This window comes from Heptranchias perlo, chromosome 12 (assembly GCF_035084215.1).
Source record: "Heptranchias perlo isolate sHepPer1 chromosome 12, sHepPer1.hap1, whole genome shotgun sequence".
Lineage (NCBI taxonomy): Eukaryota > Metazoa > Chordata > Chondrichthyes > Hexanchiformes > Hexanchidae > Heptranchias > Heptranchias perlo.
In genome coordinates this window covers 16672964-16688409 of record NC_090336.1, presented here as the reverse complement: position 1 = coordinate 16688409, position 15446 = coordinate 16672964, and the positions used below count along the sequence as shown (strand labels likewise).

The 15446-nt window shown below is 45.2% G+C and overlaps 1 protein-coding gene and 1 long non-coding RNA gene across 7 annotated transcripts in view; one reads left to right on the top strand and one right to left on the bottom strand.

Annotated features, from left to right (window-relative positions):
- The window catches only part of LOC137327844 (potassium voltage-gated channel subfamily KQT member 1), a 699654-nt gene that overhangs the window by 318353 nt on the left and 365855 nt on the right, over positions 1-15446 (top strand). The gene's annotated exons all lie outside the window — the stretch shown is intronic.
- Positions 1-15446, bottom strand: part of LOC137327846 (uncharacterized) — a 94999-nt gene that overhangs the window by 4296 nt on the left and 75257 nt on the right. Inside the window, exon 2 of the long non-coding RNA XR_010964561.1 lies at positions 6097-6145. This is a non-coding gene — a long non-coding RNA (uncharacterized lncRNA). The remainder of the gene's footprint in view (positions 1-6096; positions 6146-15446) is intronic.

Here is a 15446-nt window from a genome sequence, read left to right as displayed (position 1 = left end):
TTGTGGTGCTGGAGGAGAGGACTTTTGGTAAAGAAAGAGCAGATTATAAGCGATTGGCCTAACATGGAGAAAAAGGAGATCTGATTAGAAAGTGATCTGTAAATAGAAGGTCAGAGGCATTTTCTTTCTTTAAAAGCGACAGGCATTTTTTTTAAAAAAGGGGTGGTGAAGAACTGGGCATCAAATACTGGCACTTTCTTTAACAAAAAAACTGCCTCCAACCCCCCCCCCCCCCTTTTGAGTGACAAGGCAGAGTGTTGTGTGTTTTGTGGTTCCTGCCCATGTACCGCGGTGGCCCTGTGAGGGTGAGGGTGTCACCTCCACAGGTGGGTCTTTCTTGCGAAAAGTCTCCAAAGGAACAGCAGCAGCTGCGGGTCGTATGTTCCAAAGCCTCATTGTGCACACGATGCCCGCACCCGGCAGAGGTGTCCGAACCTGCCTGTGTCTGTCAGACTTTTAAAGCATGTGCAGTTGAGTGGTTAAGGGCTGTGAACCTCCCAGCCGATTTCCCAGGCAATTCCCTTGTCTCCTGCCATAGACACTGCTCCACCTAAGATGAAGCCATGACTGGTTCCCTCCCTCTCTTCAAGCTGCGCCTTTGCTGTCTTTTATTTTCTCTTTTGTCGTTTGTAAACCAATCTAAACTGTTGGCATTTTTAACTGAGCTTGTGGAAGTAGAGAGCTATCTGATAATGGGGAATGAAATTGATATCAAACAGTTGGAATCTTGCTGCAACAAGAAAGGAAAAATATGAATAAAGACATCTTGGAATAATTTTCAGTCAGTCATGTGATGTTGTATAGGCATTCACTTATGTCACAAAAGATTGGATCACACAACAAATTACATTTGTATAGCACCCATCACATACAAGAGAAAAGACTTGAGCTCATCCAAAACTCTGCTGCCCGGATCCCAACTCGCACCAAGTCCCGTTCACCCATCACCCCTGTCCTCGTTGAGCTTATTGGCTCCCGGGACGGCAATGCCTCGATTTTAAAGTTCTCACCCTTGTGTTCAAATTCCTCCATGGCCTCGCACTTCCCTATCTCTGTAACCTCCTCCACCTCTATGACCCTCTGAGATCTCTGCGCTCCTCCAATTCTGGCCTCTTGCACAACCTGATTTTAATCGCTCCACCACTGGCGGCCGTGCCTTCAGCTGCCTAGGCCAAAAGCTCTGGAATTCCCTTCCTATACCTCTCCGCCTCTCTACCTCTCTCTCCTCCTTTAAGACGCTCTGATCACCTGCCTCTTTATGTTGCTGGCTCGGTGTCAGTTTTGTCTATGAAGAACCTTGGGATGTTATATTAAAGGCACTATATAAATGCAAATTGTTGTTGTTAAAGAGGAAAAGGACAAGTGGAGATTGAAGGAACTAAGCAGAGGGAGAGGAAAACATGGTGGAAGAAGCGAAAGAAGTCGTGAGGCAGAGTGGTGAAGAAAGAGAGCCCCAGAGGGCAGGGTGTAATGACTGAAGGATTGACCATGATAGTAAGTGTGAAGGGAGCAAGGACAAGCAGTTCACCAGAGCTGGAGCAGCACAGGGTGCGTGCTGGTCCATTCAGGTGGAGAGAATTGCTGAGGTAGGATTGACGAGGCCATGCTGGGATTCGAATATCAACACAAGGACCCCAAAACTGCTGGTACTCTGAAATGAACTGAATCACCAGCAATGTTAAAACTTCCAGCTTTTAAAAATTAAATCCTGGAGAGGGATGGTTTTGCGATTGGCACGGGAGCTGTAAATGATTTGGGTCTCTGCAGAGGTTGTGGCAAAGACACTTGGATATAAATACACGCACTTATAGGACTGCCGAGTAAGGTTTTGATTATGACTGGAAATTGTACATGTACCAACTTGTAGCAGATTGTATTGACTTAATTAACAAAAAAAAGGCAATGAATATAAAATTGCAGTATCAGGTCCAGGTATACTGGAGAGTGCAACTGGAGTGAGCCGGGTTTGACACAGAACTGTCTTGATTTTTGGTGGGATTGTGGTCTCCACTGGTGGTGTGGCGGGGCATCACTTCCTGTGCGAGGTTACGAGCGTTGACCGTTGCCATAGCTTCCAAGGTCATCGTGATTTGTATAGGCCAGACAGTCTGGCCAGTGGAAACACCTCTCTCGTGGAGAAGCTGGGATTGTCCTCCTTAGAACAGAGAAGGTCAAGAGGAGATTTAATAGAAGTGCTCAAAATTATGAGGTGAGGGTTTTCGGCAGAGTAAATAAGGAGAAACTATTTCCACTGGCAGGAGGGTTGATAACCAAATGATTTTAGGTGATCGGTAAAAGAACCAGAGGTGAGATGAGGAGAATTTTTTTTACGCAGCAAGTTGTTATGATCTGGAATGCACTGCCTGAAAGGGTGGTGGAAGTAGATTCAATAGTAACTTTCAAAAGGGAATTGGATAAATACTTGATAAGAAATCATTTACAGGGCTATGGGGAAAGAGCAGGGGAATGGGACTAATTGGATAGCTCTTACAAAGAGCTGGCACAGGCACGATGGGCTGAATGGCCTCCTGTGCTGTAAGATTCTATGATTGGGAGCTTGCCTGTTTTGGGGCCAGGAAATAGTGCGCTGGTGCAGACTTTAAACACCTTAAACGGGCAGCCATCCACAGAGGACTTTTGGCCAGCGATCACAAAGACATCCTGCATAAAGTCTGAAAGGGTTGCTGCCCACTGCCACCCTTCCCCCCCCCCCACCAAAAACTAACTGAAGTAAATATGAAAATACTCCTGCAGGAGATTGGGGAAGGATGCAGGGTCTATTGGAACTGATAGAAGGGCAATTCCAATGAGAGCTGATCATGGTCAGTAGAGGGAGGTGAGCAGGACTGTAAGTGCAAACTTACACTAAGAAGGAAGATGTTTAATTACCAAGTCAAGGAAGATAAGAGGAGTTAGCCATACCATCTAAGCATACACTCTACTAAGCATGTGTATTACTAAGTGACCTCCCCTCATACCCTGTTTAAGCACCTTAATTGCTTATAGTCAATGAACAGGATGCCATGCTGTGCCACTTACACCCTCAGCCTTCACTCGCAAGTGTTTCTTCACTCACACCCTTTACGTGCATGTATATGTCACCACCACAATCCCCTCCATTCCGTTTTGGGAGGACACTGGGTTTTTACTGCATCTCATGGTAATTGAAGGTAATTGTTACTTTTTGCAATGGTTGCAGTGTAGGTCCCCATGACAGAGACCGTAAGGCCAGTCTTTGCTTCGTCCATGGATGCTCACACTACTGGCTTAGAAGCCTCGGGTGCCAAATTGGAGACAGCTGTCTCTGCTGGTTTGGACAGGCTTGGTGACAAGTTGCAGACAAGTGTCCCACATGACTTCACTGATCTCATTGGGAACATTAGGCCTGCTTTCCCACAGATCTGTGACCATGCAGAGCCTCTGCCCGGGTTTAGTGGCATGGCCAGAAGTAGTGCAGATAATGATGGTGATGTCTCTCAGGATAGCAGGAAGTATGCCCTCCTGTCAGCCCCCAACAATGCCTATGTATGTGGCAGGACGCAGGGCCCGGCTGCCCATACACTGGTGTAAAAGGAGCAACAAGTTCATCCCCGCATTTAACTACCATGAGGCGTAGACCATCCTGACACACAGCAGCCAAACACATCACATACAGCTGCTATTCAGATAGCATGGTAGGAGAAGCATTAAATTAGGTTTAAGAGTTCACATGTCACAAACTAGCACCAAGTGGAAGTAGGGATGGTAAGAAGAAGTAGGTACATGTACACACTCTGGCTTGTAAAATAAAGTTACGGTAAGTTACTGAAGTTGTTGAGAGTGCAGACATTGTTGTTGGCAAGGTTTGGCAGTGGCTTTGATGAGGTGGTATGAATTGGAGCTGTGTTGGTTGACATGCACAGAGGGGTTGATAGATGGTGGCATATTTGTGGTGGGAAGGGGGAAAGCTGTAGATAGGACTATTCATGCAATGGGCAAATGTGATAGTCAAGAGAAAATTGCCCACATCAGACTGGCACAAATGTCTCTTGAAGCAAGCAGTGGCTTATTCTGTGCTTTTCTTCAAGTCGCTGCACTCCTTGCTGATGCCTTCATCCTCCAGGCCATCAATGAGCAGACCTCTTTGTAAGGCAAGGTTGTGCACCATGTACCACACCATCATGATCCTTGAGACCTTCACTTGACCAGGCTATAAAATGTGTGCCAAATTGGTGGAAACATCTGCTGCCACCTCCAACACATCTACAGTGTGCTCAATGATGATTCTGGTGGATGAACAGAACTTGTTAAAAAAAATTCAAACATCTTTTTTTATTAAAAGATGCTTTGCAGCTACTCCATGTTGTTCCCATTGTCACTAGCACAAGCCTGGGTGCTTTGTATCTTGCTTATTGTTGACAGTTTAAAATGTTGCTCAGATGGGGTCCTGGGAAAGCACACTGATGTCATCTGCCATGGCTCTAGGCTTCATATCTGAAAAGCCATCTAGAGACTTGTCTTTCTGAGCTTGAGTGGTGGAACAATGGAGTTCTTAAAAAAAAATAAAGACACTAAAGCAGCTTCCGGGGATGTGAGCATTCACTTTTTTGATGGTCCGCTGTTGGTCTCAATCAAGCTGTACATTGAGAAAGTTGAATCCTTACCTGCTGACATCTTGACATTGATGGAACACGCATGACCACATGGTTGCAATTTATGACTCTTTGCGCCTTGGAATGAGATTGCAGTGTTCTGTCATGTTGATGTCAGTTGTCTATGGGAAGCTGATGAAATTCCTAGCTTGCTTGATAAATCTATGCACAGTTGCTTATTTTATGTTACCAATGTCCCCAGTGACAGCCCAGAATAACCCCATGGATTAGAAGTTAAGTGCTGTGGTGACCTTATCTGCCACTGGCAGAACAGGACATATAGTGGAGGCAGGTGGCATAACTCTGTGATGTCCTTCTTTGTAAAACATAGTCTCCACAAGCACCACTTCTTAGTCAGATACAGGCAGGAACACTCCTGCATCTTTACTCTAATAGGGGTATTGGCATATGGGTGCCATGCATCTGCAGTGCACCCTCACCAACCTGGTCTCCCTTTATTGCTCCTCCTCTTCCTCCAAGGAGCAAAGATAGCAGGGAATTCCCAATGGGAAATCCACCGGGCCTTGTGTGAAAGGCCTGGCGATAAATAGCAGCCCTTCAGCAAATGGCAAGAAGGAAGATGGCAAAGTAGATGACAGCAGTTAAAAAAGAAGCTCAAATTCCGTGGGCACTTCTGCCGTCTAGTTAAAGTGGGCAGCAAACCAGCGTAATGGATTCCACCCCATATACCGCCTGATTCCCCACCTCAAAAAGCGTACAGAGCACAAGGGGAAATCTAGACGAAGGTGGTTTTAGCTGGTTGGCCTGCAAGCATGTATGTTTTCTATCTGATGGGGAGAGTGAGGTCTGTGTATTTATACAGCTGGCTAAGTAGAAATGGTTTGTTCCGGTAATCGTGCACTGTTACTTTAATGATTTTCAATCAGGCGTGACCCGCTGGAAGTCCATCTGGAAAAACTGAGGGTGCTTTTCCAAAAGAACAAAAAAAAATCAGATGTTTGTTATCACGAGAACATGTGTGGTGAACACAGTGCTATGCACTGCATCCGATAACCATGCGTGCAAATTACATTTGGATGTGGTTTATTCTGTATAACCATGGCTATGGTTCAAGCTACTGTTTTGAAAGTGGGAAAAATATTAATAGTTCTTGCGAGTGTTCGAACTTGCTGTTCTAATTGGAACCCTGTTTAAATGTGACTATTTAGATCTACTTGACGCCATATTTTTCAGTCCGAACGACTCGAGCATTTATTAATGTGTTTTGCCTAATGAATTCCCTTTGATGCCAGAGCCCAAACTGCTGTAGCCAATAGAGATTTCGATGCACCTTGTGCCCTGATGCCTTTGATGCTGTGCCCTGGCTCCAAAGTAGTAGTGCAAGAGCTGAAATTGACCAGAGCTGAAATTGGCAAGTGTGCCCAATCACGGCGCGTGTTTGTTGTGCACCAATTAAATGCCAGCATGCAAAAACCTGGGTCTCATTTGCTGAAGCAGTCCTTACTGTTAAGTGTGGAAAGCAAGCCCTTCTTTTTCTTTCTACCATATTGATCCTAAAAGAAAAATCAAAAAAACTCTTTTATTAAAAGATGACTTGTAACAACTCTATATGGTTCCCATTGTCCCATTGTCATTGGGTGGTTTGTATCATGCTTATTGTTGACATTTTAAAAGGGTTGAGGCAGCATGAAAAGAATTGCCCAAGCTCGCAGTATTTGTGGATTCTGTTGTACTTTTCGTAATAGTGACTCTCTAGAGCTGTTAATGTTGGCTCGCCACACTCCAATCACAGATCAATCATGTTAACATTCCATCAGATATTCACTCCTTCCAAATAGCTCTATTTTAGTCAAAGCTAGAGCATTAATACGCTCCTGATTTTGGCTCTATCCGGTGTCCACAACCCTCATCTCCAGTTGGGCCCATTGAGTTTCCTTCGAACATCCCAGAACAGTTTCCCCACTCTCCCTCCCCCCCATGGCCCCACTAAATTTCTGTTGGATATCAACCCCCTGCCCTCTCATTTGGGCCCACAGGAAGATGTCACTGCAGTCTTTTAAAGGAGATGGTAGAGCCTTTCCACTTCCGTGCAACACCTTTCATAGGAACATAGGAACAGGAGTAGGCCATTCAGCCCCTCGTGCCTGCTCCGCCATTTGATAAGATCATGGCTGATCTGTGATCTAACTGCATATACCTGCCTTTGGCCCATATCCCTTGATACCTTTGATTACCAAAAAGCTATCTATCTCAGATTTAAATTTAGCAATTGAGCTGGTATCAATTGCCGTTTGCGGAAGAGAGTTCCAAATTTCTCCCACCCTTTGTGTGTAGAAATGTTTTCTAATCTCGCTCCTGAAAGGTCTGGCTCTAATTTTTAGACTGTGCCCCCTATTCCTAGAATCCCCAACCAGCAGAAATAGTTTCTCTCTATCCATCCTATCCGTTCCCCTTAACATCTTATAAACTTCGACTGCAGGTTGCTGCTGGCTACATGGCTTTGGAGACTGTCACTTGTTTCCAATAACAAGGTTTTAGTTGTCAACTGCTGTAATAAGTCAAGTTTTACAGGAAGTCTGCCGATTGACTTCAACAACAGCTGTGCTGGCCAAAACACAGGGATAGTACCTATTTGTATTCCAGAATCACTTCTATTTGAAGTGGTTAAAGAAAGAAAGACTTGCATTTATATAACGCCTTTCACAACTTCAGGATGTCCCAAGGTGCTTTACAGCCAATGAAGTACTTTTGAAGTGTAGTCACTGTTGTAATGTAGGAAATGTGGAAGCCAATTTGCACACAGCAAGATCCCACAAACAGCAATGAGGTATTGACCAGATCATCTGTTTTTAGTGATGTTGGTTGAGGGATAAATATTGGCCAGGACAGAGGGAGAACTCTCCTACTCTTCTTTGAATAGTATCGTGGGTTCTTTGACGTCCACCTGAGAGGACAGACGGGACCTCAGTTTAGCGTTTCATCCAAAAGACAGACTGCAATGTATTTTGGCCCCCGTTATTTTGAATCTGCTCTTCACGTTTTGGGGCAGATTCAGACCACCGTGAAACAGCTTGCTACTTGCCGATCTTCCCCAATGTTGAGGGCAGTTCTGGACAGGCCTCAGCAGTGGGGAAATTACATTGTAGGCCTGAGAAAATGACAGCCCTGGCGTCAAGTGGCACCGCGTGCGGTTGTTTACCGTTCGCCAGCTGCAGCCCTGGTACCCGTGGAGAAGCCTCCAAAAAAAGGACACCTCCTGAGTTTGGATGGCAGTAGTGCCACCTCGTGTATAGTGGAGCACTGCAACTGAAGTTGGTGCTGTAATATAAATGAGGTACATCATAGCGTGACCAGAATCCATCAACTCATCTGTATCAGCTTATTTGAGGGGACAGTTTCCAAAATTGTTGGCATTGTCTTCCGTTATGTAGGTGCCATTAAATATAGATTCTTTTTAAAAATTACATTATTTGTAGCCATCAATCATGCCTGAATGTTTCTTTGCGTGCCAATAAAGGAGGCAGTCTTGTACATTAAAGCACCACAGGGCACGGTGCTATTCATGTAATACCTTTCTAAAGCAGCGTTATGAGAGACTCCAGTGCAGGAGCTGGCAGGTCAGGCCGAGCTTCACATGTGTGTTTCAAACACCAGCGGGTGGTGCTGAATTTGCCTTTTTACGCGTGAAGCTCTCAAAGCATTTAATTTGACTAAAGTGGAGAATGGGGAAGGCAGTCTGTGAAATATGTTTGGATTGCCTTTATTTTCTGATGAAGAGGAACAAGCTCTTAAAATTAACATTGTTCGATCCTCTTTATGGAAAGGGCAAAAGTAGTGGAATTTTATGCAAAAGAGATCCCCAACCTTTGTCTTGCATCTCCCTCCCAGACTGCCCATTACCACCCAGGTTTGAAAGGCCTGCTTTCAGATGAAAATGGCAGCGACAGTGGGTCACACAATAAAGCCATTTCACGCCTCATTTCATTATTTTAAAAACTTATCTGCAGTTGCATCCTTCTCAGCCTCTAGGATTCTAAATTAGTAGCAGCGTCCTCATCTGATTGGTGAGCACACTGTGGGAGAGAGAGCCTAGACTACTGGGCATGTCTGCTGTGAGTGGGGAGGGGGAGGGGGGAGGGGGGTGGAATTAGAGAGAAAGGGAGAGGCTAATTGGTGTGTGTGCTGTGGGGCAGGGAGATATGGAGAGAGAGAAGAAAACCTGAGACTGCTTATAGAATCATAGAATGGTAGAACACAGAAGGAAACCATTCGGCCCATCATGCCTGTGCAATTGCCTGGTTCTTTTGCCAATTACCTTAAATCTGTGTCCTCTGGTTACCGACCCTACTGCCAGTGGAAACGATTTCTCCCTATGTGCTCTATCAAAACCCCTCATAATTTTGAACACTTTGTTATGTGCACCCTGTGAAGGGGAAGATATGATGTGGAGATGCCGGTGATGGACTGGGGTTGACAATTGTAAACAATTTTACAACACCAAGTTATAGTCCAGCAATTTTATTTTAAATTCACAAGCTTTCGGAGGCTTCCTCCTTCCTCAGGTGAACGTTCACCTGAGGAAGGAGGTAGCCTCCGAAAGCTTGTGAATTTAAAATAAAATTGCTGGACTATAACTTGGTGTTGTAAAATTGTTTACAAAGGGGAAGATAGGGAGGGGTGTAAAAGAGAGAAAGATATATATAGAGAAAGAGCTCAGAGGTAGATAGACATGCAGACTGTGGAAGGCTGAGATAAAATAGATGAACTACAGAGACATTGAGCCTCGAGGCTGCAGGCTGTACATGGCTGTGGGTGAAAAGGGAGAGGGAAAAGACAGCCATGAGACTGTAGGATGCTGCAGGGAGGAGAGGCAGATGGGTGCATACAACGTGAGGAGACGGGGGTGAAAGAGGCAGCCCCTCTTAGTGGGAGGAGGGAACGAGGGAGACAACTCCTAAACTGATGGGCTTTCATTCTTTGGAAGGTAAGGAATGGGGAAAGACATATACAGGCACTGAGTGAATTACCCCAGGCAACTGGGTATGGACACTTCAGAGTTGAAACTAAAAAATAACCCAGACTCATGTGTCTGCAGAGAGATGAGAGAGTCTATTGGTTGGACACGACAACGAGTTACTTGTTGCTCTGTATTCCTCCAATTCTGGCCTCTTGCGCATCGCCATTTTTCTTCGCCCCACCATTGGCGACTGTGCCTTCAGCCGTCTAGGCCCTAAGCTCTAGAATTCACTCCCTAAAGCTCTTTGTCTCTCTACCTCTCTCTTCTCCTTTAAGATGCTCCTTAAAACCTACCCTCTTTGACCAAGTGTTTGGTCATCTGTTCTAATATCTTCTTATGTGGCTCGGTGTCAAATTATGTCTGTTAATGCTCCTGTGAAGCGATTTGGGATGTTTCGTCCATCCCAGCTGAGGTAACTAACTGAGCACCAGGTTCTTGATCTAACCAGAGCCCTTCCTAGTTTCTATGGCTCAGGCTTTACATTTAGCACCTATTGGTCAAAAATAAAAAAGGCTTCTGAATGTATCTGCCCAACTTGGCTCAAGAGGTGCATAAATCATTATCATCATTCTGTTTTCTTTGCTTGAAGCTAATTGGCAAGTGAACCAGAGGGAGAGATGAAGAGGAATTATTTCATGCAGCAAGCAAGTAAATCGTTGTCATGTCCAGCCAATAGACTCTCTCATCTCTCTGCAGACACATGAGTCTGGGTTATTTTTTAGTCTCAACTCTGAAGTGTCCTTACCCAGTTGCCTGGGGTAATTCACTCGGTGCCTGTATGTGTCTTTCCCCATTCTTCACCTTCCAAAGAGTGAACGCCCATCAGTTTAGGAGTTGTCTCCCTCGTTCCCTCCTCCCACCCATCAGTATAGGGGCTGTCTCTTTTACCCTCATCTCCCCATGTTATGATCTGCAATGCACTGCCTGACAGGGTTGCGGAAGCAGACTTAAATGTATCTTTCAAAAGGGAATTGGATAAATACTTGAAAAGGAAAAATTTGCAGGGCTGTGGGGAAAGAGCGGGGAAGTAGGACTTTTAGGATAGCTCTTTCAAAGAGTCAGCACAGGCACGATGGGCCGAATGGCCTCCTTCTGCGCTGTAGGATTCTATTCTAAGCTATATGCCAGTCATTTCCACGTGGGTTTCCCCAATCTCTCACCGCATGACCGTAAGTGGCTATTTACGCTGTTTCTCTGGGGTTTACGTCCACTTTTACTGCAAAATTACGGCGGGAGATCCGAGAGCCCTCATAGAAATTCTACCCCAAAGTCTCTGCTGAATCGGAAAGAATATGCTTTCATTTTTAATGTTTAAATCAAGTCTGCCTTCAGCGCACTAGTTATCAAATCTGTTCCATAATGTGGCAACTCTAAAGGTGGTACAGTTTCACCAATGCAACCGTGGATTCCATTGTTACAAGCTCTATCTGATCAAATTGTTTATGATTCTCCATGCCAAATATTGTACAGCAACATTTGTATTTTTATGTGTGATTGTTAATTCAGTGACAGTTTTACTGAAAATGTTTTTTTTTAAATTGTGACTGGACTAGTATCGGATTTTCAAATCTGACACGTTTGTGATTGATGTGATCCTATGGGGTTGCTTAGGAAACTGAAATAATTTGTGTCTTTAAAACGCTGAGTGAAGTAGATAATATAGATGGAAGTAAGTTGACCCTTGATCTCAGAACTGGAGGATTTGAGTACAAAACCGGTAAGAAAGAACTTGCATTTATACCGCGCCTTTCACGATCTCAGGATGTCCCAAAATGATTCACAACCACTGAAGTATTTTTGAAGTGTAGTTGCTGTTGTAGTGTAGGAAAGACTAGAGAGTGGAAAGAAATGCTCTCTCAAAGTGGGGTGCAATTCCTGTCAACTGCAGTTAATATGACGTTAATTGGGAACCGAATGAATATCTGGTTGAAAATGGGATTGAAAGTTATAAGTATGGTCTTAGGTGATCAAATACTCTCTGGGACGCTATGGTTCCATGTCCTGCTGGGACCATGGAAATGTCTTCTGTGGAATGCTGTTGGTCAGGGTTGAAGAATGTAAATTGCAATGTTAGTTTGATATCCTGGAGTTTCATTCCATTACCTTCAGGGGTTAGGAAGAAATTTCAGTCTTATCATCTTGGACGTTTTACTTCACATTATTCACCTCCCTCAGAAAATTGAACAAGCTGGGGAGAATTCATGACAGCGCAGATTCTATATGGTCTGTTGAAAGACTTGTTGGGTAAGAAAACCTTTTTTTTATTTCAGTATTTTCTTGTACTCTTTTGATGGATCGTGATTGTGCAATCCTGTTTTGGGTGTCTGATGGGTTGGGTTTCAGTGAGCAATCCTACTACACTGGGGATGTGATGTATTGGAACTGAGTGCTCAATCCCCCATGGGCTGCATTATGGATTGGAATTTTGTGGTATGGGCGTGGCTGGCAAGGCCGGCATTTATTGCCAATCCCTAGTTGCACTTGAGAAGGTGGTGGTGGGCCTTCTTCTTGAACCACTGACGTCCGTGTGGTCAAGTTACACCCACAATGCTGTTAGATAGGGAGTTCCAGGATTTTGACTCAGCGACGATGAAGGAACGGTGATGTATGTCCAAGATGGGATGGTGTGTGCCCTGGAGGGAAACTTGTAGGTGATGGTGTTCCTGTGCTGCTGCTGCCTTTATCCTTCTAGGTGGTGGAGGTTGCAGGTTTGGGAGATGCTGACGAAGAATCCTTGTGACTTGTGGTAATGCATCCTGTAGATAGTGCACACTGTACTCACGGTACGCTGCGGTGGAGAAAATGCATTTTTAAGCTGCTGGATAGGGTGCTGATCAAGCGGACTGCTTTGGCCTGGATGGTATCAAGCTTCGAGTGTTATTGCAGTTGCACCCATCAAGGCAAACGGAAAGTATTCCATTACAATCCTGATCTGCCATGTAAATGGTGGAGAAGCTTTGGGGAGTCAGGAGGTGAGCTAGGTGAGCCACTCACCACAGAATACCCAGCCTCTGACTTGCTCTAGTAACTACAGCATTTATGTAGCTGGTCCAGTTGAGTTTCTGGTCAATGGTGACGCCCATGATATTGATGGTGGGGGTTTCCGCGATGGTAATACCACTGAATGTCAAGGGGAGGTGGTTAGGCTGTCTCTTGATGGAGATGCCATTGCCTGCACTTGTGAAACTTGCCACTTAATGGCCCAAGCCTGGATGTTGTCCAGGTCTTTCTATATGCAGGTATTGATTGCTTCATCATCTGAGGAATTGCAAATGGAACTGAACACTGTGCAATCATCAGTGAACAGCCCCACTTCTGACCTTATGATGGGAGAAGGTCATTGATGAAGCAGCTGAAGATAGTTGAACCTAGGATGCTGCATCAAGGAACTCCTGCAGCGATGTCCTGGGGCTGAGATGATTGGCCTCCAACAACCACAACCATCTTCCCTTGTGTCAAGTATGACTCCACTCACTGGAAAGTTTTCCCCCTGTTCCCCATTGACTTCAGTTTTATTAGGGCTCCTTGATGCCACACTCGGTCAAATGCTGCCTTGATGTCAAGGGCAGTCACTCTCACCTCACCTCTGGAATTCAGCTCTTGCTTCTATGTTCGGACCAAGGCTATGATGTGATCTGGAGTCAAGTAGTCCTGGCAGAACCCAAACTAGCATTGGTATTGGTGAGTGAATGCCAATAGATAGCACTGTTGATGACTCCTTCCATCAATTTGCTGGTGATTGGAAGTAGCCTGATGGGACAGTAATTGGTCAGGTTGGATTTACCCTGCTTTTTGTGGGCAGGTCATACCTGAGCAATTTTCCACATTGTCGGATAGATGCCAGTATTGCTGTACCAGAAAAATTTGGCTAGAGGAGCGCCTAATTCAGGGCCATTGGCCTTCAGCATTACAGCCAGGATATTGTCAGGACCCATAGTCTTTGCTGCGTCCAATGTACGTAGCTGTTTCTTGATGTCACACGAAGTGAATCAATTTGGCTGAAGATTGGCATTTGTGATAGCGGGAACCTCAGGAGGAAGCCGAGATGGATCATCCACTTAGCACTACTGACTGAAGATGGTTGCAAACGCTTCAACCTTGTCTTTTGCACTCACGTGCTGGACTCCGCCATCATTGAGGATGGGGATGTTCATGGAGCTTCCTCCTGCCAATAGTTGCTGAATTGTGCACCACCACTCACGACTCGATGTAGCAGGACTGCAGACCTTTGACCTGATCTGTTTGTTGTGGGATCGCTTAGCCCTGTCTATAGTATGCTACTTCTGCTGTTTAGCATGCATGTAGTCCTGTGTTGTAGCTTCACCAGGTTGGCACCTCATTTTCAGGTACGCCTGGTGCTGCTCACTACATGCCCTTCTACATTCCTCATTGAAGCAGGGTTGGTCATCTGGCTTGATGGTGATGGAGGAGTGAGGAATATGCCGGGCCAGGAGGTTACAGATTGTGGTGGAAAACAATTCTGCTGCTGCTGATGGCCCACAGTGTCTCATGGATGCCCAGTTTTGAGCTGCGAGATCTGTTCTTAATCTATCCAAATTAGCACAGTGATAGTCACACAACACGATAATATTCTCAGTGTGAAGATGGGACATAGTCTCCAGAAGGACTGTACGGTAGTCATGGACAGATGCATCTGCGACAGGTACTTTGGTGAGGATGAGATAAGGTAGTTGGTTCTCTCACCACCTGCCACAAGTCTAGTTTGGTAACTGTGTCCTTCAGGACTTGGTCAGCTTGGTCAGGGGTGGTGCTACCGAGCCACTCTTGGTGAAGGACATTGAAGTCCCCCACCCAGAGTATATTCTGTGCCATTGCTTCCTCCAAGTGGTGTTCAAGGTGGAGGAGTACTGGTTCATCAGCTGATGGAGGACGGTAAGTGGTAATCAGCAGGAGGTTTCCTTGCCAATGTTTAGCCTGAGGCCATGAGACCTCATAGGGTCTGGAGAACTCCCACGGCCATTCCCACCCAACTGTATATCACTGTGCCCCATCCTCTGGTGGGACAGGACATACCCAGGGATGGTGATAGAGGAGTCTGGGACATTGGCAGATAGGTATGATTCTGTGAGTACGGCTATGTCAGGCTGTTGCTTAACTGTGGGACAGTTCTCCCAACTTTGGCACCAGTCTCCAGATGCTAGCGAGGAGGACTTTGCAGGTATGAACTAGGTATGAACTAGGTATGAACTAGGTATGAACTAGGTATGCCTTCATTGTGTCCTGATTTGATGCCTAGGTCACAGTTAAGTGGTCTGTCCAGTCTTATTCTTCTTATTCTTTGTAGCAGTTTGATGCAACTGTGTGGCTTGTTAGGCCACTACAGAGGGCAATTAAGAATCAACTATGTTGGTGTGGGACTTGAATAACATATAGACCAGGTAAGGATGAAAGGTTTCCTTCCCTAAAGGACATTAGGGAATCAGTTGGACAATCCAACAGCTTCATGGTGACTTTTACTGATAGCAGCTCTTTAATCCAGATTTTCTTATAACTGAATTCAAATTCTCAAACTGCCAAATATTAGTCCATGCCTCTGTATTACTAGTCCAGATAAATAACCAGACCCTGAATGGGTTGGAAGTGATCGTATAATGAATGGATTGAAATTGTGTGTGATCCTACACTGAACGGATTGGAATTGTGTGTGTGATCCTACATTGGGTGCAGAAGAGATTAGCACTGGGTGTGCAATCTTACCAGGGGGGCATGAAGAATTGACACCAAGTCTGCAAATTTGCAATGGATGGATTAGGACAGTTCATGATCCATTATTGGCTGTGAGATCCTGCAAGACAAATTAGAACTTGATTTTGCAT